Source organism: Lontra canadensis, unplaced genomic scaffold, assembly GCF_010015895.1.
Source record: "Lontra canadensis isolate GAN:19392208 unplaced genomic scaffold, GSC_riverotter_1.0 scaffold18, whole genome shotgun sequence".
NCBI lineage: Eukaryota > Metazoa > Chordata > Mammalia > Carnivora > Mustelidae > Lontra > Lontra canadensis.
Window position 1 is genome coordinate 5,913,908 of NW_022631012.1, and position 8,488 is coordinate 5,922,395.

The following is an 8,488-nucleotide window of genomic DNA, read 5'->3' on the forward strand; positions in this document are numbered from 1 at the left end:
ATAATAGTTATAAAGATATTAAACATTTTTAGAATGCAAATATTTAAAATCAGAAATAAATAACAAAAAATGTTTCTGAATGTTTAAAACTGTTCAGAAAAAATCTGTGTTTACTTAGATATTTCCTTGATTTTCAATACACATTTCCTTGATTTTTAATAATGGTTTACTATGTTAATTTGTGAAGTCATGCAGTCCATGTCCAATATAGCCTAGAAATCAGAAGAACTGTATTGGAATTTGTCCTTATTTCTTCGGTTTTCCAAAACCATTGTCCTTTCAAAAATATATATTCTGCATGCACATGACATAATCCCAATAGAAGCTCATATTACTAACTACAGTTCTACACAGCTTCTAACTCTTTTGGCTTCCTCAAACCTGTCTTCTGGAAGATGTCATAGGGCTAGAATTCCTCGCTCCATCCCTATCAGGGTCGTCTACTTCCATCCATTGGTATTGATATTTTCTCAATGGTTCATGAAAATGTTTGAAACCATAGCTCCCAAACAAATCCCTTAGTCTCACATTCTAAATAGGTCAGTATCCCTATGCTATGCCATAAGTAGAAATTCTAAACCTGCCACTGTACTCACTCAAATCTGTCTCGTTAATCTTGGGATATCACATTCCACCTACCACTCCCCAGGTCAAAATCCCTCACCCTTCCTCCAATAGTCTTATGATAAAACCAAAACTCCTACTAAACCCAGTGTTTAAGGACCTCTACAAATCCAAGACTACCTTCTAATCCCACTCTTCTCCAAAAGGAGTCCTTCATTGCAAGCAATCTGGTTTACTGTCATCTCAGTGCCTTTGCTTTTACTACCATGCTACCCGGGCACTCTTCCAAACCCAGCCACATATGCAGCCCCACTCCACATTCTGCTTCCCACATGAAATCTTTAGCTTCCACATATGGTGCTATCTCTCCCCCTTCTGAATTTGCATAGCATTTATAGGCCATACTATTCTTTACCATTTATCTTATTGTGCATTATATTCTTTTTTAGTTTTATGTCTTGTATCTCTAGTCAATGTCAATTAGAGAGCAATATGCTATATATTTTATACTTGGTAGCATATTCATGGTTGTACATTTAGAAGAAAATTACTGTTTCTTTTTAAAGTCTGATCATCAACCCTTTAAAATAACATTTTCCTTTTTATTTGTTAGTGGTATCTCAATATTAAAAAGCCCACATTTGAATAAAATTCCAAGACCACTATTTAGTTTCATATATACCGGAATTATGTCTCAGTCTGTTATTCACACTTTTAATATTTAACCTGAGTCCCTGCAAGTCTGGGAAATAGGTATACCATGCTATCATAGGGTTCCAGATTAAAGTAATTTACATCATGATTTAATTAATCCTAAAAAAACAAAAGGCAGTCAAGGAAAGAACAAAAAACAGCATTAATTTAATTCTTTACTATTAAAAAAAAAGTACTAATTTCTCCTACATTGTGTGACATATTGAATGTCCTATAAATGACATTACTTGAAGGAATTAAAAAAAATTAATAGTTCTGTTTTCTACTGAGGAATACCTAGGAAAAAGTAAACAGCCTTAAAGCATGCCAGAAATAAAATCAATCAAATGTCTGGCAAACTGTGTTTAATGCTAAATTCAATAGATCATTGCACTGGGTCTACAAATACCTGACAAGTACATTAAGTATTTTAGTATAAATAATATTGCAGGATCATTAATCTCACAGGGGATCCAAGATCGTTGTGAAATTTGATCATCTCACTTACTAAATTCTCAGGAGATTCAAACCACTGTCTCCATGAAGCAAAATATGTGTTACTCTACTATTTAATTTATTTATAAATTTCGGTACCCCGTTGGTTATTGCTTGTTTACCAGTAAAGCTGCTTGGGGAAATAGCCAAAGAACACAACCATATTAAAACTAGAATGATTTTTGTGACTGCTTTTCTCAAATACGTATCTGAACTTTTTTGTCCAGGTTTGCTTTTTAAAGGTTACTTTTGGGTACAAAAAAGGCTACAGGAGGTTAAAATTACTTATACATGTAATTTCCCAGTATATAAAGATAATGACCCAGTTTGGGGTACCTCTGTTTAGAGCATTATATGAGATCAGGTTAACATAAGTCTAATTTTATCCCCACCATTGATTTATGACTTTCTAAATCATTTTTCTCTTGTGATTTAACACATTAGTGAATAAGATACAGATATGCCTATAGGGATTTAGAAAATATAATTACTCTTTGAAAGCTTTTATGAGATTCTTGAAAAAGTCTGCTCCTACCACCTTTACAATTAAAATGCACTGCACGTCCAATAAAAGTCAAAAACCCCTAATCCTGGTCAAGAGGATCTGGGTGGCCTTGTACTAGCTTTCTGCTGCTCCCCTCTCCTACAACCCTTTATCATGGTCATTAGACTCCAGTGCGACTGGCCTTATATTTGTTTCTCCAATATGCCAGGCTTCTTCCTGCTTCAAAGATTTTTTTAGTGCTCTTTCCATGTTTTGAAAATTCTTGCTGCACCTCCTCTCCCCCATATTTCCATGGCTCACTATTTCTCATTACTTGAGTCTCCAAAGGCAGCCTACCTCATCCCAAATAACCTCTAGTGTATCTTTTTTTTCTTCTTCCTTATAGCAATTCTTCATGTTTCAAGCGTTCATTCATTTATTCATTTGTTAGTTTCTGTCTCCTGTTATTAGACTCCATGAGGGTGGGAATTTGTATGGCAGGTCTAATATCCTACACATTCAGAAAAATTCCTGCTGCAATATTAGAGATCCAATAACCATCTGTTAAATAAATAAATGAATGATTTATGGGCCATGATACTAGAAATACCTACGGCTCACCAGCCTGATATTTAAGTGGAAGAAAGAGAGTGAATCTTTCCCAAGGAAGAAAAGGTATTATTTTAATTTCTTAGAGGGCTTGTATAATTTCAGATTATCATATTCAATAAACCACAACTAAGAAGAGCATAGACTATCTTATTTTTAAAAATTTGCCTTCATAAAGTCTAGATTCCTGGTGTGCAGTTAAGATGACTTTTTCTGTATTTATGGCTCAAAATAAAAATACTTTAGAGGAAGACAATATGCACAACCCAGTCTTTTGCAAATGTGCACGGAAAATATTTTAAGGAATCCTCTTACATCCACTCAGCGATAAAACAGTTGCTTCGATTCTGACGAGTGATTGAACATGTTCACGAGAGAAACAGGACATACTAACATTCTCTAACAGAAGGGTAACATTAGAATTCCTTCACTCCCTAGGTAGTGATATCGTTTCAGTTTCCAGCGACTAGGAATATGTTTCTCTTTAAATATTTAAGCATGGTTTCTGCTTAATTTCTTTCCTCCAAGATGCTTTTCATGCCTTTCAAATATTTGTCAACTTAAGACTCTAGAATGCCTAAGCAGCGTGGGTGCAGGTGAAGCTCTACTGAACACGGTAACCATAGCAACACCTAATTCTCATGTAATTTGCTGTCTCCTTGGAAGAAGTAAAAAATAGGAGGGAAGGAGCACTGGAGACAGAGAAACAGGAAGACATATAAGAAAGAAATAAGAGGCCCGCAGCCTTTCTAGCTCACTTCCTCTCAGCTAAAAATATTAAAGCTGGGGAAACACAAAGGGAAAGCTATTTTTGAGAAAATTTCATGTTGCAAGAGGTCAGAAAAAAGTTTCAATCGGGCTATTTTTGTTGGATTCCCCTCATACATACAGCCAAGTTTAAATACAATCTCCAGCAATCTGGAGACAGCATGGAGAGTTCAAGTTCTGAGAAAATCTCCTTGGCTTTCCAAGTACCTTGAGTCTGAGCACACATCCCCAGAGAATTTGAACTTCTGTTTTAAGAGATCCAAACCACAGGAATGGCCCTGGGCAGGAGCCCTGTCAGCATTTTCCTGGATCGGTTTAGTCTCACCATTTTCAGAAGTGTAGCTGGCATGTCGCTGGTTGGAACAGCCTTAGAATTCCAGGTCCCTCCCTCTTTCGTGTCCATGGAAAAGTCACAGTGGAGTCACAAGGTTGGGCAGGTATGACTGCCACGTCACCTAACCCCTCAGCTCAGAACATGATAATATGATCAGAACTGGAAATGGAGAGTCAGAGTGGTACGATACACCACTGGCAGCCTCAACAAGCAGGGAGCTGGAGTTCAGAACGACAGAGTCTTGGCCTAGCTCCCCTTCTCAGGACCCTGGGTAAGCCACTTAACAGCTCCCCATACTGGTTTATTTATACGTGCATCAAAGGTTCACACCATTTGCTCTTGACAGTCCCTCTTTCCCTTCAAACATCATCTAATTCATATATAATTAGCAGTAACAAATGTCCCTTCTGCAATGGGGCAGAGGCACCAAAGTAAAGAATACAATTAATGACATTTCATGTTTCCAGCTATGTAAGCACGTAATCCTTCTATGGCACTAACTAATAGGGTTACAAAGAGCTACTCTGTTTATATAGACTATAAATATATTAGAAACACAAGGAAAGATTTTATTAAAAATCAAAAATCTGTTCACTCATTTACAATATCAGCTTTTTAATGGAAAACTTTGGATTCTTATCACATACCCTCCCGTAGTCTTTAAGAAGTGGCTGAAATAAGGCAGTGAGACTGTCCAGGACTGCGCAGCTTTCTTAAATTCTAATTTTGATAGTGACCACCCTCAGGTCCTATTCAAAACAAAAGGAATGAAAATCACGGAACTGGTGACTGAATCTGAAATAGGAAAGAACTTTGAAAAAGAAAACAAAAAACAAAAAGCACCACAAAACCTCAATTTCACCAAAGGCCACTCAGTAGTCTATAATAACTTCCATCATGTAATCTATGAATGAGGCAAGCTTTAGTTTGAGACACAATGGCCAAAGCCCATTTAAATAAACCCTGGACCACACTGACTTTATTGTTTTAGAAGAGATTTGGCTTTCAGTAGGATGTTTAGTGCTTTCTTAATACTTTCTTGGCAGTAAAATTTCTGAAGTTCTATCAACTCAGCTTCTGCTGTTTCAACGAAGATAAACAGCATCTTGCATGCAAAAGTGGCGCCACCCTCCCTTTTGAAAGATAAATATAAGTACCCAATATTTCAATTTAGGACATTTTGATCAAAACAGAAGTTTTTATTTTGAGCCCAATATTTAGTTTTACTACTTGATTTCAGTAATGGACAATGGAATCTGGACTATATCTCTCAACAGAAAAGTATACAAACAGGCTGAAATTCATGCAATCTGATTTTATTAATGAACACCCATAACATTGTTTTTCTTTCTTTTTTTTTTTTTTTTTTTTTTTAGATTTTATTTATTTATTTGAGAGAGAGGGGTAGAGAGGCGGGTTAGGGGGGCAAGGTAGCTGAAAGGCAGGAGAGGGAGAAGCAGGGTCCCCACTGATCAGGGAGCCTGGATGCAGGGCTCCATCCCAGGATCCTGAGATCATGACGGGAGCTGAAGGCAGACACTTAACTGACTGAGCCACCCAGGTGCCCCCATAACAATTTTTTTTCTTATAAAATTGTATTTAATACCAAATGTTCTTATGTGGAACATCATAGGATAGTTTTTAATTTTCTCTAAGTCAAATGATTATAAAATAATTTACTTCAACTTTAAAAAAGGTGTACTTATAGAAGGCTATCTTAGAAGATTATCACACACACACAAATACCCCCAAACGAACTTCGTGAAACACAAGGCAAACAAATTCCGTGTGATCATAAGTTGCTACATGTACTAGGACTCTACATTACTTACTGTCCATGGAAGAAAGAAATTGTATGCTTCAGAGTGCAAACTTTTTCAAACAAATAAGTATATGCAGTAAATTAATGAATGAGATCCTGTCTTAGCTATACTCAATAACATTAACATAAAAGAATGCATAACTGAATCCTTAAACTTTCTTGCTTGTTTTTAAAATGGGCCAAAGGAATATTGTATCTCATATAAACACTAACAAAAAGTAAGCAGCATATTGTTTAAAATATTGTTCTGCCAAAAACATGCACCACTTACGGAAAGACTAAATTACAATTTTGAGAGGCATGATGCTCAAATAAAGTAATAAAACCTCAAAGCTGAGCATTATTTAATTGCTTTAATGTCAGTGAAAGTGATGCTGCATCATTCTTTCTAGACCATAAAACTGAGAACTTTTCTTCGTATCAATTCATTATAGAATTACACTGTTGTCCATTAACAATACAACACAATACTGTTAAAACTGTTACAACAATAAAATGCAGCCAACTATAAAGCCATAAACACTTAGATAAAATAATGTAAAAGGTTGATACTGGCATGATTGGTTGACTTCAAATTAATAGGATTTGTGTATTTACTTATGAGTTTGCTTTAAATGTAATAAACCTAGACAGTAAAATGATGAAATGTGTTCATGGATATTCAAGTACTATATTTTAAAATCATTTTGAAATGGATTCAAGATGGCTAATAACGATGTTGTTCAAAGCAATGTAATTAGAAATATTTTATATGAAACAATATAGTTCAATATTTTCTGATTGGTCATTGACTCGTTGGTACTCAAAATATTAGGTGTACATCTACAGAGTTAGTTAACTAGCATAAAATGAAGACAATGGATTGACTGACACATAATGACTTTACTAGTCAATTTAATTTATAAAAAAAGCTGAACCATTTCACTTGGTGTCAGGTGAGAAAACTGACAAAAAAGCAGTTGTTTAGGGGCGCCTGGGTGGCTCAGTGGGTTAAAGCCTCTGCCTTCGGCTCAGGTCATGATCTCAGGGTCCCGGAATGGAGCCACACATTGGGCTCTCTGCTCAGCAGGGAGCCTGCTTCCCCACCCCTTCTCTCTGCCTGCCTCTCTGTCTACTTGTGATCTCTGTCTGTTAAATAAATAAAATCTTAAAAAAAAAAAAGCAGTTGGTTAACTAAATTTTTCATTTTGGAAATAGTTAATCATATAGATGTACCATTTTTACCTGCAGATTTTTAAAGAAATCAATTTAAAGAAGGCTGGTGAGGACACAGTTGGGATGAGCATGTACGTTTAAGATAAGGGAACCTGAGTAAACTTGGTCCAAATCATGGGAAGAAACAAGGTAATAACTTTTCTTCCTGATTCAGAAAGTCCTCCTAAAGGAAGGAAAAATGACCAAAGACTGGTATACAAAGAAAAGATTATTCAAGGCTCAAGGATATAAAAGGCAAGATCAAAGAAAGAACCAAGATAGGGATGGAGTGCTGAGGAGGGTGAGAAGGTAGCATAAGACTACCGCATGTTAAATGAGAAATATAGATGTAATGGGAAATAAATTTCAATAAAAACAGCAAGATATATATATATATATATATATATATATATATATATATATATATATGGTATTTGCATTTTCTAATGATCAATGATTTTTGCCAACACAAATTGAAAAGAAGGAGCAAAGAAAGGAAAGAACAAAAGAAAGGGGAAAGCATTAGGGGGAAGAAGGAAGAAAAAAGGGGAAGTCAATGGGGCACCTGGGTGGCTCCGTGGGTTAATCCTCTGCCTTTGGCTCAGATCATGATCCCAGGGTCCTGGGATTGAGCCCGAGCCCCACATCGAGCCCCACATCGAGCCCCACATCGAGCCCTGCATCGGGTTCTCTGCTCAGCAGGGAGCCTGCTTCCCCCCTCTCTCTGGCTGCCTCTCTGCCTCCTTGTGATCTCTCTCTGTCAAATAAATAAATACAATGAAATAAAATAAAGGAGAAGTCAAGCTGTATGAACCTATAAGTAAAATTATTTTCTCTAATAGACTTATTAACATAACAAAACCAAAAAAAAAAGAAAAAAAAAGAAAGACGTTTTCCACCTCCTGTGTTTTAATGGAAAACAAACTGTTTAAAACTCTTCCCAAAGGCCACAATATAAATTAACCAAGTGAAAAAGGAAATCCTGACTTCTTTATTTTGTCTAAATTCTCACAGAATTTCATTAAAATGTGTAAGTAAAAAGTATCACAGTTAAAATACTATCACTCAAAGGAAAGCTTATTTGTCTTGAACAGGAAACATTAAGTTCAAAGATTAGATTCAAAGCGTTTTCCATAAAAAGTCAATTAATTGTGTTCACGTTGTTTTAAAATTTTTGATTCATTCCAGAATTGCTTCCAATAAGCATCTTTTACAAATTTTACAAGGAAACACCTATGGACTTTGTTCAAAGTAATGACAGGGAGGGATATGAACAAATTATGAGGAGGTAGAAAAACAAAACAGATTTCTTACTTCTCTAGCCGTGTAGACGCAGGCTCCTCTCCATCCTGAATCCACAACTATTAACAACTGAGCACTTGCCTTTGTTCCTTCAACTCTTCTACTGCAGTCCACACATCTAAACCTTCTCACAGACCCTTCCCCTTGATTTTGGTTCTTTGTCTACCACTTCAGACTGCATAGTTCTTTAACTGCTTTCGAGGCCTGGAATAAATTCCTGAGG